The 12,044-nt window shown below is 48.1% G+C and overlaps 1 protein-coding gene across 1 annotated transcript in view; it reads right to left on the bottom strand.

The window, feature by feature from the left end:
- Positions 1–11,200, bottom strand: part of YPEL2 (yippee like 2) — a 57,963-nt gene extending 46,763 nt beyond the window's left edge. The window contains exon 1 of the mRNA XM_029211327.1: positions 11,036–11,200. The gene's annotated coding sequence lies outside the window, so the exon portion shown is untranslated. The remainder of the gene's footprint in view (positions 1–11,035) is intronic.
- Between the last annotated feature and the right edge of the window lie 844 nt (positions 11,201–12,044).

The following is a 12,044-nucleotide window of genomic DNA, read 5'->3' as shown; positions in this document are numbered from 1 at the left end:
CCAAGGACGTGGCAGCCCAAGGACCCAGATCCTGATGGTCTGGCTGGATCCAGTGATATCAGCTCTCCAGAGGAATGGAAGAGCTACAGAGCCTTCTGGCAATGCTCCATGAATATCATTTATCACAGCCAGGCTTTTGAGTAACAAAAATATGGGCAGCCTCCAACATGCCAAGTCCAAACACTAATACTTTTGAATGCTAACACTATTTGGCCCTGGTGCTGCATTCAGCTCTCTCATGGGCTGTTTTTTCTCTGAAACTCTCCCTTATGGGGCTCATCTTGTCTCTCTGGGTTCTTCTGTGTCTCTGCCTGAGCCTCAATCTCCCTGGCTGCTCTTCCACCATATGCCTAGGTGCTTCCCGCCCCCAGCTTTCTCACCCATACCCAAGTCTTCTAAATACCTCTGTCCCCTGCTCCTGAACCCTGGATTCCTTTCTAAAGGGGGCCTCTTTCTGGCTCCTAGGAAGGCACTTCAAACTCCCAAAGCCAGCACCATCTTTTCCCTTCCCCCGATCCTATCCCCTTCACCCCGCTTCTGTTCCTTCCTCCTGAAGGTCCAGCTGCCCAAGCAGGAAACACCCTTTATTCTCCCTCTCTTCTATGTCACACTCCATCTGCCCCCTAGACAGTTGGTTGTGCCTCTCAATCCACCCTCCCGTTGCCATCCCCAGTCACAGCCAGCACATTGTGTGAGCCCCGTCCTCTCTCATCCTGAACCTCCTAAACTGGTCTCCCTGACTCAGCTCTTACCTCTCCAGCCCATTCTAGAATTCTATTTATACAGCACAATCTGATCACATCTCTCTCACGTTTCAAAGCCTCCAGTGGTTTCCTAGCAGCCTACAGGACAAGGTCCAACCCCTTAGGTGGCACCGAGAACCTGGGCCCAATTCTCCTTATCTTCTCATCACCTTCCCACCCCACTCCAAACCTGCTTCCCCAGCTGACCAAGCTTGTTCACTACCTTTTCTCAAGTTATTTCAGCCTCCTGCAAAGGCTTAACCTGTCTTCTCTGCCCGGGAAATGCCTGCTCATCCCTTAATATCCAGCTCAAATAAGACCCTAAGCAGAGCTGGGGACCCCCTTCTTCCAGCATGCAAAAAACTATTCTCTGGAATGGCACTTTAACACACCATCGTTGTGTGTCTCCCAGACTGGAAAATTCCTGCAGTCAGAAGTCCAGTCTCTACCCGCCTTGGTTCCCCAGGACTCCTAGTATCCAGCACATTGGAGATTCTTGATAAATGTTAATTAACTGAGTAAACTGAATGACCATCATTGGCACCGTGCTGCCCTGTAAAGCTGATATTTTTTAGTCTCCTTACTTTGCCACTATCCAGTACAATTTAAAATACTGAATTCTGAGCATTACATGGGACTCACACGCCATTAATGCTCCACAAAGTTTGAAAACTAGCAAACTCTTATGATGTAAACTTACTTGGGCTGGCAGGTAGAGTCTGCAGCTCAGGACTGTGGAGCCATATCTCCGATGGGCCACACCACAAGATGGTTTTACCCAGCTGCTGTCTGATGGCAGAAATATTTCCCATGCTGTCTCACCTGGCCCTTCCCACCATTTCTGTGTGTCACCTAGGGCAGCTTTCCGAGGGACCCTCCCCAGGCTGGCAGCGGCTTCTGGACCCCTAGAGAAACCCTTCCAGGTTGATCCCCACAAACCCCCCACGGCAGTCTGAGCTGCTGTTCTAGGCAAGACTGAGCCAGGGAAAACGCAGTGGTAGACTTGGTGCAGGCTAAGAGGGAAGGGGTCCCTCCATCCTGCCTCTGCTCCACATTTCAAAGAAACCAGATCCACCCTTTTCTGCAGCTCCCAGAGACTGCCGCCCTTGGAGTCAGTCCTGCATTTTGTATTTGGCCATGGTCAGAGATGATAATCCTGGTCAAAACAAAGCGAATACTTTCTTCCCATGATCTGGGACCCAAAGAGAGATTGGGTCCACTCCTCTGTCCCCAGACAAGGCTACACTTGAACTGTAATGTAAAAACAGACATTTAGAAGATCTATCAAGAAAACAGCGTCTTGAAAAGCAGAGTAAGAGATGGCCAGTCTTCAGGTTACTTCACCAGGGAACCCTCCCTTTAGCCTCCTCCAACACCCACTAAGTCAGGCCCCCAATTCCAGAGGCATAGCACTTTTCACAGTTGTAGTTTTATTGAGATGATTATTTGATTGTCATCTGTGTCCCACACACTCAAATATCCAATATTATTTACTGACTAAATGAATGTCTTTTGGAATATGGGTACTGTGTGACCTTGATTTCTCTTTAACTGCTGCTCCCCGAGGGCACAGCTGGGGCCTCAATTAATTACAAACCATCCATCCCAAATCTGCCAATACAATTCTATTGTTCAGCTGTCAGCATGCCTCTGGCTTTCTCACTTTAATCTCCCATTTCAAATAAATCCAAAACTCTAGACTCTCACATCTGTGGCTGGGCTCCCTGCCTTTCCACGACTGGAATTTGGAAATTGAACTTAAAACTCAAGAGAAAAAAAGGGCAGAGGCACTTTCAAAAGGATGCCTGTTGTATGTCCAAAGTCCCAGCCATCACCAACCCAAAGATGGATGCATTTTGTTCTAAGAATTAAACTGTCATCTAGCGTTGCCATTTATTGAAGCAGAGGAAAAGGAATAGGGTGGGGAAGACAGACTGATTCTAGAGCAAATTTCTGGATTTCTCCTATTATGGGAATGGGAGATAGATTTTAATAAGAAAGACAGCTTCTTTTCCTTTCAGGCCTGGCACACTAAGGGGAGTCATGCACATTGCCAGTGCAGCTTTTTCATATAATTTAGAAACCTCCACAAAGCTAGTAGTTTATGGGTCAATCTTCCCACTAGACTGTGTGCTGTTCCTGACCACATCCAGAGACCATGTCTGGTTAATCATCCATCATAGCTAGCCCAAAGCCCCACTGGCACTAAGAGCTCAGAAAGTGTTGGTTGAAGGAGGGTGGCAAAGGAGGGGAGGAGATAGGGAGAGTCATCTGAGGCCCTTCAGCAACTGTCAGTAAGCCTCCAGGACTCTACAATTTATTAATTTCGTACTATGGGCCCATAAGGGGCCAAGTACTTGATATGCATTACCTCAATCCTCACAACAACCCAGAGAGGCAGGCATTATTATGATTACTCCTATTTGAAAGGTGAGGAAAAAGCTCAAGAGAAGTTAAGCAATTTGCCCAAGGTCACTCTACTAGAAAGTACCATAACTGGGATCCTGGGAACAGCCCCCCTCAACCTCCACCCCCCAGGGGATCCTTCAACCAAGACATGACAGAGGGGGGTCTGAAGATGGCATCCTTGGTACTTGAGCCCTCTAAAACAAGCAGACTATCTCCCAGAGGGAGAGTCTAAGTCAATTAATTACAATGCAAAACAAAGATGTCAAGTTCTCTTAAAACATCTTCAGGCTGTCAGGGTTGGCTCAATGCATCAACTTTTAATTGCAGAAACCTGAGAAAACAAATAAGGGAAGGGAATAACCTGAACCAGAAGGTGGGACAACAGATTAGGCACAAGAAAAAGCTAGTTTTCAGTTCTTATCATCTCTTCATGCTAATGGGATATTTAGCTTTAAGGCTGCAGGCATGTGCGGGATACCTCTTCCCTCCAATCCTAAAGAAAACAAATTAAGAATCATGTAAGCAAAACTAACCAAAAGCCCTATCTAATTTATATTTACATAATACACATGTTTATGCCATTAGCACAGCAAATGCTGAAAAATAATTCATTTCTACTTTATGGTCCATTTGGTGGTGGGTCACCTTAGGTAGGGACCCCCAATAGACAAAGACCAAAATGGTGATAAAAGAAGAGATAAAGGGAAAACAAATATAATGGATGACACACAGGAACATACAAACAAAAGAAGAAAAGGAAGAGGCAAAAATAGAAACTAAGGGAAAGGAGGCCAAAGGTTAAGGATGTTTAGTAGTTGGTATCTGCCAGGGAGAGCAACTACCTTAGTGATTTCCAGACCTCAGACATGTGTGGGGTGGTCTGCATTAGGAAAACCTGGGAAATTGGGGTGGGGGGGAAGTGTAGGTATTAAATTCTGATTTTATAGGCTTTTGGCTGGGCCAGGATTCTTAAGGCAACCAGGTTTGAGAATCCCTAGGGATAGTCTCACTTTTTTTTTTTTGCGGTTCACGGGCCTCTCACTGTTGTGGCCTCTCCTGTTGCGGAGCACAGGCTCCGGAGCGCAGGCTCAGTGGCCATGGCTCATGGGCCCAGCCACTCCACGGCAAGTGGGATCCTCCCGGACTGGGGCACGAACCCGCGTCCCGTGCACCGGCAGGCGGACTCTCAACCACTGCGCCACCAGGGAAGCCCTAGTCTCACTTTTGAGGATGCCTATTATCTATGTCAGCCAGCCTTCATCCTCCAGAGTTCTACTGCGAATGTAAGGCACGGTCCACATCTATGGAGCTCCTCTAAACTGTAGCAATGGTAGCCCAAGCAATATCTCCTTCCTGCATCTCATATGCCTCCTGAGCATTCCTCATACATTACCTGTCATGTCATTACCTCGGTGCCTTTGCACACACTGTTTCCCCTGGCGTGTTTCTGCATGTTTAAATCCTCTTCATTCTTCCCAGCCACATCTCCAAAATGCCTACCCTTCTTTCTGTATCTCTGTAATGAACTTAAACTCTTTCTACCTTGTACTCTGGTTATTGACATAGATGTCTTAATCACTCCTATTTGAGGATATGCTCTTAGGGGCAGGGGCCATATTATGACTTACCTTTTTCTCCCAAAGCTCTAATTATCTGTTGAATGATGAATACCCAGGAAAATAAAACAAAACAAAAATAAAACAAAGTAAAAGATTGAGTTTCAGCCCCAGGCCAGAGGTTCCTCTTCTCTATCTCAAAATAGGAATCAAAATTTTCCTCAGGCAGGATATGTTCCAAGCCTATGCTCTCTTGCCCCAGGTACTCCCACCCAGAACACCATGGGAAAACAAAACAAATCATTAGGCAGGTCAATATTTCCTATAACTAAATTTCATATCAGATAGAATAAAACCACTTTCTTCTGCCCAACCAAACTCAACCACTGTTCACAGCCAGCAGATCCTGTTTGAGCCCCAGTGGCATCCATATGCCATCTGGATATCAAGCCTTCCTTTCATGGCAAGAAATAGCCGAGGGAACTCCAGACACTAGAGGCTAATTTCATTCTGAGCAGGCAAGCTAATTTCACATAAAACCCACTAAGTCTGGACATACTACATTCTCAAGACCATGGGGGAGGGCTGACTGCCCTGCAACTCAGGAGACAGGAGAGCTCAGTGCTGCTGACCCAGCCAGGAAACAGGAATGAGAGTGGCAGTGCCACACCTCATTGGCAGATGTTGCTTTGTCCCATCACAGAGGGAAGGAAGGCTTTGCCTAGTATTGAGACATTATGGGTAACTTAGAGTTTAAGTCAGAAGTTGGTACTTTTCCAGAATGTACGGGAGTAGTAAGAGCCTTGGACCTGAGAAATAAAAGATATGGTTTACAGTCTGTGCTTTGCCCAAATTAGTTCTGTCCTAAGCAAGTCCTTTTTGCCTGTTTGAGCCTCAATGTTTATATCTCTAAAATGTAACACCTAAAATGGATTTTAATACCCAATCCAGCATATATCTAATCAAGAGTTATAAACCATTAACTTGAAAGTAGACAAAATAAAATTATAGGGTTAACACTGGAAAAAATTGGGATGCAGGGCCCGACAGTTACTAAAGTCAAGCCACAAATTTGTTTCTCTGCTTCCTGGCAGCCAAAGCAAAAAAGAGAAACATGATCAGTTATATCCAATTGTCCACAAAGAAAAATCATGCCAGTTCCTTGGGAGAGGCAAAGCTTTTCCTAGCACTGGGTTCTGAAAGCAATTTCTCTGATTAACTTAACAGAGACATTAAATGAAGTTGTAGCTTAAGTCTTCAACAATATAAATTCTTATAAGAAATGTAGTAGCAAGTTATATAAAGCTATTTTGGACAGCATCCCTCCATAAAGCAAAGGGCAGGACGCCCGAGTTCATCTCAGTGAAAACAATTCTGGAGGGGCTGAGGTAACATGGCCCAAGTATGCAGCTTTCAGTTGGCCTGGCTTAATTCAAGGATAAAACTAAGACCAGGTAGACAACATATTCTTCCAAACACTTCTATAAATATTACTTCTTCCACATGGATGTTTATTAAGAGTTGGGTAGCAGTGTGCAATTAGATGACTTCTAAATTCCATTCCAGTTCTGATAAATCGAAGTGACATTTTTGGTCTTCATTTACTTACACTAATTTAAAATTTGGGAGTTTTCCCCCTCTTACTGCCCACTCCCAAATCAATGGATAGGGAATTCCTGCCAGTGAGAGAGGGAATCTAACTATTAATATTAGTCGTGTTATTAATAGCTAATACCAAGCGCTTATGTGCCAAGCTCTGTGTCTGGGTTCCCGTGCATTCTCTCATTTAATCTTCCCATCAATCCTGTGTGATAGTAACTATTATTAGTCCCATTTTACAAATAAGGAACAGAGATGTAGAGAATTTTAGCAAATTGTCCTAGGTCACAGAGCTAATTATTCAGATCTTTCTGGTTCCAAAGCCAAGGCTCTTAGCTCTACTTATAGTGCCTTGTATTAATGAAATGTGATTACTGATAGAAATGCTTGTTTGAAGCATTTTTGAACAGTGAAGCCTAGAATAAGGCTTGTAGGGGAGGCAAGAGTTATTAACAACAACAAAATAACAATGGAGCTTTTAGAGACTTTGGCAGCCCATAAAAAAAATAAAAGGATGAAAAATATTGTGAAAAGCAGAAATCTCAAAAGAAAGTAATGCCAAGGGAACAGGAATTCCGAGGAAAAGAGAGAAAACTTCTTTTCCTCCTCTTCTCTTGAAAATAAGTATTATTTCTTGCTCTTAAAGACTCTAAACCTTGGCTCTCTTGGTCATTCATTCATTCCACCAACAATTAGATATTTGTCCTGTGCTACTCCCTGCTAGGCGCTGTCGGCAGTGAGCAAGACAGAGGGGCTTCCGATCCAGCCATCAAGTAGACAATGCATTTCCAGATGGTATTAAAGTACTTTGGAAAAAAAAAAAATAAGGGGATTAAGAAGGGCTGAGGGGCAGGGATGGAGGACTGTTCTAGATAACAGGTCAGGGAGGGGCTCTCTGAGACCCAAGTGTAGGAAGCCAATCATGCAAAAATTTGGAGACCAGTGACTACCAGTAGAAAGGCCCAAGGACAAAAACAAACCTTACTTGTTTTAGAAATCTCAGGAAGGCTAGTGCAATTGGAGCTGGACTGAAGCAGAATGGACCAGGTGAGGGCTGGTAGGAGCTGGGGGGCGGGGTGGGGGGGGGAGAAGTTGGGATGGGACGGGGGAGTGGTCTGCAATGCCTACAGGGAAAGGGGGTGGATTATTTCTGAAGGGCAATGTGAAAGTTGTAAACATGGGAGTGGCATAATCCTATTTACTTTATAAACCTCCAGGGCTGCATTTACAGCTCCCAGGGAAATTCAGGTAGGTGCAGTATCACCTTTTGTTAGGGATAATATCACTAAACTCTTAACAGAATCCCTTTAGCCTGTAGGCCCTGGCTTTCCATCATTGGATGCTAAAATTCAAAAAGACACTTCCTTTTCCAGAGCTTTATACCCCCTCATCATGCTAAGGGAATGCAACTGTCAGAGCAACTAGTGGTTTGGTTGACAGACCCTAGGGAAATGCCAAGACAATTTACAAAGAAAATTGATCCAGACCTCAATTTGAATCCCACCTGCTTTTCGTATCCTAGGATATGCCATCCTTTTGTTGTTTCCTTTTTTTCCATAGGCTCAAAACTAAACGTTAATGTGAGCTGCTTGACCAAACTGAACATTATTAAAGTTAATTTCAACAATCCTACAGTTAGTGTTCCCATATAAGGCATACCCTTGGCAGGAAGGACCACAGTTGAATTTGAATTTGGATAATTTAGAGTTCTTTTTGAAGGTAAATTGCAGCTTTGATAAATTCAAGGAAATTTCTTTTACCAACATGTTTGGACACAATAACTAAGAGGGAAACGTACAACATGTGGAACCGTCAGGTGTGTGTATGTTTATGCTTGAAAGTAGAGACAGAGGTAACAGCATCATGAACCAGAATACTAACAAGATCCACCTGCACACAGGAGCTGAGCTGTTACACAGGAAAGAACCAGGGCTGAGGCAGGCAAGGGGTTGGGGAAACTTGCACCTCTTCTTATTAACTGTTGACAGACAAGCCCCTGGCTCCCCTCCCCACACCTAACAAAAATAAAATCACCAGTCTGCCCTTCTCCTAGATTACACAGCCTGGAATACCCAGATATTAAAATCAACCTTTTCTGCTGCCCAAACTGTTCATGTCCCAGGCGCAATGACTGTGTCATTGGCTCAAAACCATTAAAGTCATTAAAATAGTGAAAATTCACATAAATCTGTGAATAATACAGCAGGCTCAACAGCACTACTCATGACCCCAACCCCACACACCTAGAAACATCCAGTGGTACAGAACCATGAACAGCAGCCCTCAAGTGGGCTGGAGTGGAGTGATGTGGGGAGGGAAGGGGGGCTATCTCTTAGGGCCAATGCCTCATGACAGCTGAAATCAAACAACACTATACCCTTAGACTAGCCTGGGCTAGTGTGACAGATGAGGGATCCTGGGTTTGCATAGAGTATGGCTCACATATCTGACTAAGGCTTTGCATTCTTCATATCTAAGTTAATGCCTTTCATTGTACATTGCCCCCAATTCCCACTAGTTCAGGGTTTCTTATCAACCACCTGTCTCACAACCTCATGGCCCATTTATTAAAAATGTGCCCCACTGAGAATAAACATCTCCAGACTGGACTTACATACTGCATTTTTAAACACTACCTGGGTCATCTTTATGCACATTTAAGTTTGAGGACCTCTGCTCTACAGCAATGTTTCTTAAACTGTGGGCCGTGACCCGTTTGGTCAAGAAACCAAATTAATGAGTCATGACCAGCAGTTGATTTTTTTTTTTTAAGTAAGTAGGAAAAAATTATAAATAGAACACACTGCAGGTAGTCAGGGCAATTATTGTTTCTGGGAACTTATGCACTTGTAGACCTCTGTGCAGGGATGTAAAATGTATTCCTCATTGTGGATCCCACTCAGAGTTTGAAAACCACTATCCTAGAGGGAAAAAGGAAAACAATATTCTTGCACATGCGTTTATTTTCATTTTTCACCCCTAATTCCAAGCTTCTGGAGTTTAGTTCAAGCACAAGATATCAAGACAGAAAGGCTGTTATCAAATCCTAAACTGATAAGGCAAAGCCAAACTAAGGAGGGGGATGAGCCCAAGGCCCACACTCTGCTCCTGCCTGAGACCCTTATCATGGAGCTGGGGATAAGGAAAGGTGCCAAAGAGAAATTTGCACAACTCTCCTCAGGCTGGACCTGTTCCTTGGTAAAGAGCCTGTAGCCACTCACTGTCACAGTTTAGAGGAATTAAAATGTTCCCCATGGGGGGGAGTGGGGGGTCAGAGGATGCTCAGCCTCAGTATAAGGGATAGACAGAAGTCAGGTTCAACCCATCTTTGCAGTCCTGTGGCAGTGATGAGGTCAAAGGAAAGTCAGGAAAGGGTGAATGGTCAAGTCTCACCCCAGAACCAGCCTTGGACAAGTCGCGTAACCTCTCAGTCCCCTAGGTTCCATGCATGGCTAATGTTCTGGGAGCAAGTGGGGCACAGGCAATCAGACAGCTTCCCTTCTTGCCCAAAGCTCTAGGACAGGGAGTCCCATCTTGCACATCTTGCCTGACCAGAAGAGAGGAACATGGGAGGAAGGGCAAGGGGAAAAAGATGGTAGCTAGCTGTGTTGTTAGCTTTCAGACTCACCAGAAGCAAGGACTTACTGAAAAGAGCCTCAAGACCCCAGGAGAGCAAACTGACAAGGAGGCCAGAGAGCAAAAAACCCAGCGAAGCCCAGGAGCATTTTCCCGTGCCATTCATAGCCGCGGGACTGCGGGAGGGTCAGCTACATAACAGAAATAGACGGAGGACACTCACTCACTTGGCTTTGTAAGCTCTCGTAAGCTGAGAGTGAAGTCAGAGGTGGCAGTCTCCTGGGCTGGGTCCAAAAGAACAGGTGGTTCCCCCCACCCGCCAACCAGAGAAAAGCCACCACTTGGGTAAAGACATCCAGAGGAAGTCAGCGGCCAAGGAGGGTGAACTGGAAGCAGTGAGAGATCGGCGCTGCCCCTCAGCGCAAGTTCCCGAAAGGTACTCGCTGGAGAGGCCCCTTAATTCCGTCGGGCAGGAGTGAACTCGCGCCCACCCCTTTGGCAAGGGCACTGGGGAGGCGCCGGGAAGCGGCCAGGCAGGAACTCGTCTGCGGTTACCTCGGCCCAGGGCCGGCCAAGCGCTCCTCGGAGTCTTGAGGGCAGCCAGTCCCCCAAAGGCGGGGGCACCGAGGGCGGCGCCCCCGGACCCAGTGTCTCCAGCGGACACCCAGCGACAGCGGGGACCGAAAACGCCCGAAGCTCCCGCCCTGCCCCCCACAGACTCCGAACCCGCGGGAACTATGCTCAGGAAGAAGCAGCGACCAGGTCTCCAGGTCACCCCCCTACCGCCCCGCCAAACCGCGCGCGCCCTACTAGCCCCGCTCCTCGCACAGGTCCCGGGCCCGCGACCTGGGAACCCGTGCCTTCTCGGCTCCCGCCGCGGGCCGCCGCCAGGGCCCCGGCAGTGTTTGTAAACAAACCGGTCACGTGGCCCCGGCGGCCCGCTCCCCGCCCCCTTGCCCGCGGCCCCCAGGGTGACCCCCCCACCGGACCCCGCCTCGGCTGCGCTGGGCAGAGGGTGCCGCGCGCTCCGGGGTAGCCGGGCCGCAGGGACCACGGGACCTGCGCCCAGTGATGGGGGGGTCGGGCGCCCGCGCTGACAGCGCGCCCCACGCCCACGCACGCCCGGCTCGCGCAGTGCTCGCGTCTGCTTACCGGGCAGCAGGCAGCCCGGTCCGGCCAGCTCTGAGCTCGGCTCCGCGGGGGTGCGCAGCAGCAAAGGACCGCCCGGCCGGATCCCGGGCTCTGGGCGCGCTCTTAAAGCCACAGTCTCCGCCACTGCCGCCGCCGCCACTCCGCATCCCTCCGGGTCGGGGCCGGGGGCTGCCTGGTGACGGACGCGCCCCCGCGCCTATCCCCTCGGCTCAGCACATAGCAACACGCCGCGGGTTGGCTGGGCCCGGCCGCAGCCCATCCGTCTTGAGCCAATCAGCGAAGGACGGAACTCCGCCCCCTGCTTCCCCTACCTCCCACCCCCCACCTCTCGGCCCTGGCAGGGCTTGGGTGAGGGGAGTGTGGCGAGTGCCGGGCCAGGCCCTATGAGGCTCAGCCAGCGGAGCCTGGCCAAGCAGGGCAACTGGCCGGAGGAAGAGGGAGAAAGGGTGATGAGGATGGGTAGGCTCTCGGCGCTCGGGAGGAGGCCGTCTATTTGGGTTTGGAGTTTGTCCCCGCTTCAAGGCTGGGATTTCCAGAACCCGCGGTAGGGAGAGGGGAAGCTTTATAGTGCTTCTTCTACTCTCTAACTCCCTCCTCCCACCTTAGGTATCCCTAACTCAGAGGCTAAGTTACCTGAGGAAGCTCTTGGGAACCGGGGCAGTTGAATTAAATAAGACAGTGCCAGCCCGACGGGGCCCAGCCAGGACCTACTCAGAAGCAAGGCATTTCCCCTTTTCTCTCTGCTCTGCTCAAATTTGGCGAATTAAAAGTAGGAACGAGGCATTACAGGAATTGGAAGGTACCTAGCCCCCAACTGCTGCTGATTTTCCAAGGCTTTTAAAGAGAAATGATACGCCCCGGAGAGTAGGATGGTCAGTGATCATAGGGGAGGCGCCCACGTTCTGGGTCAGTGGAGTGGTGCTTTTCAAGGAAGAGAAGGTTAAAAAAATAAGCCCAGGGCAGTCAGGAAATCTAGGGAGGCACCAGGTGGGTGGAGTGGGGCAGTCTC

Source organism: Monodon monoceros, unplaced genomic scaffold (assembly GCF_005190385.1).
Source record: "Monodon monoceros isolate NGI ecotype Baffin Bay Population unplaced genomic scaffold, NGI_Narwhal_1 Super_Scaffold_9, whole genome shotgun sequence".
Classification (NCBI taxonomy): domain Eukaryota; kingdom Metazoa; phylum Chordata; class Mammalia; order Artiodactyla; family Monodontidae; genus Monodon; species Monodon monoceros.
The sequence above is the reverse complement of the archived record's forward strand: the minus strand, read 5'-3'. Positions and strand labels throughout refer to the sequence as shown.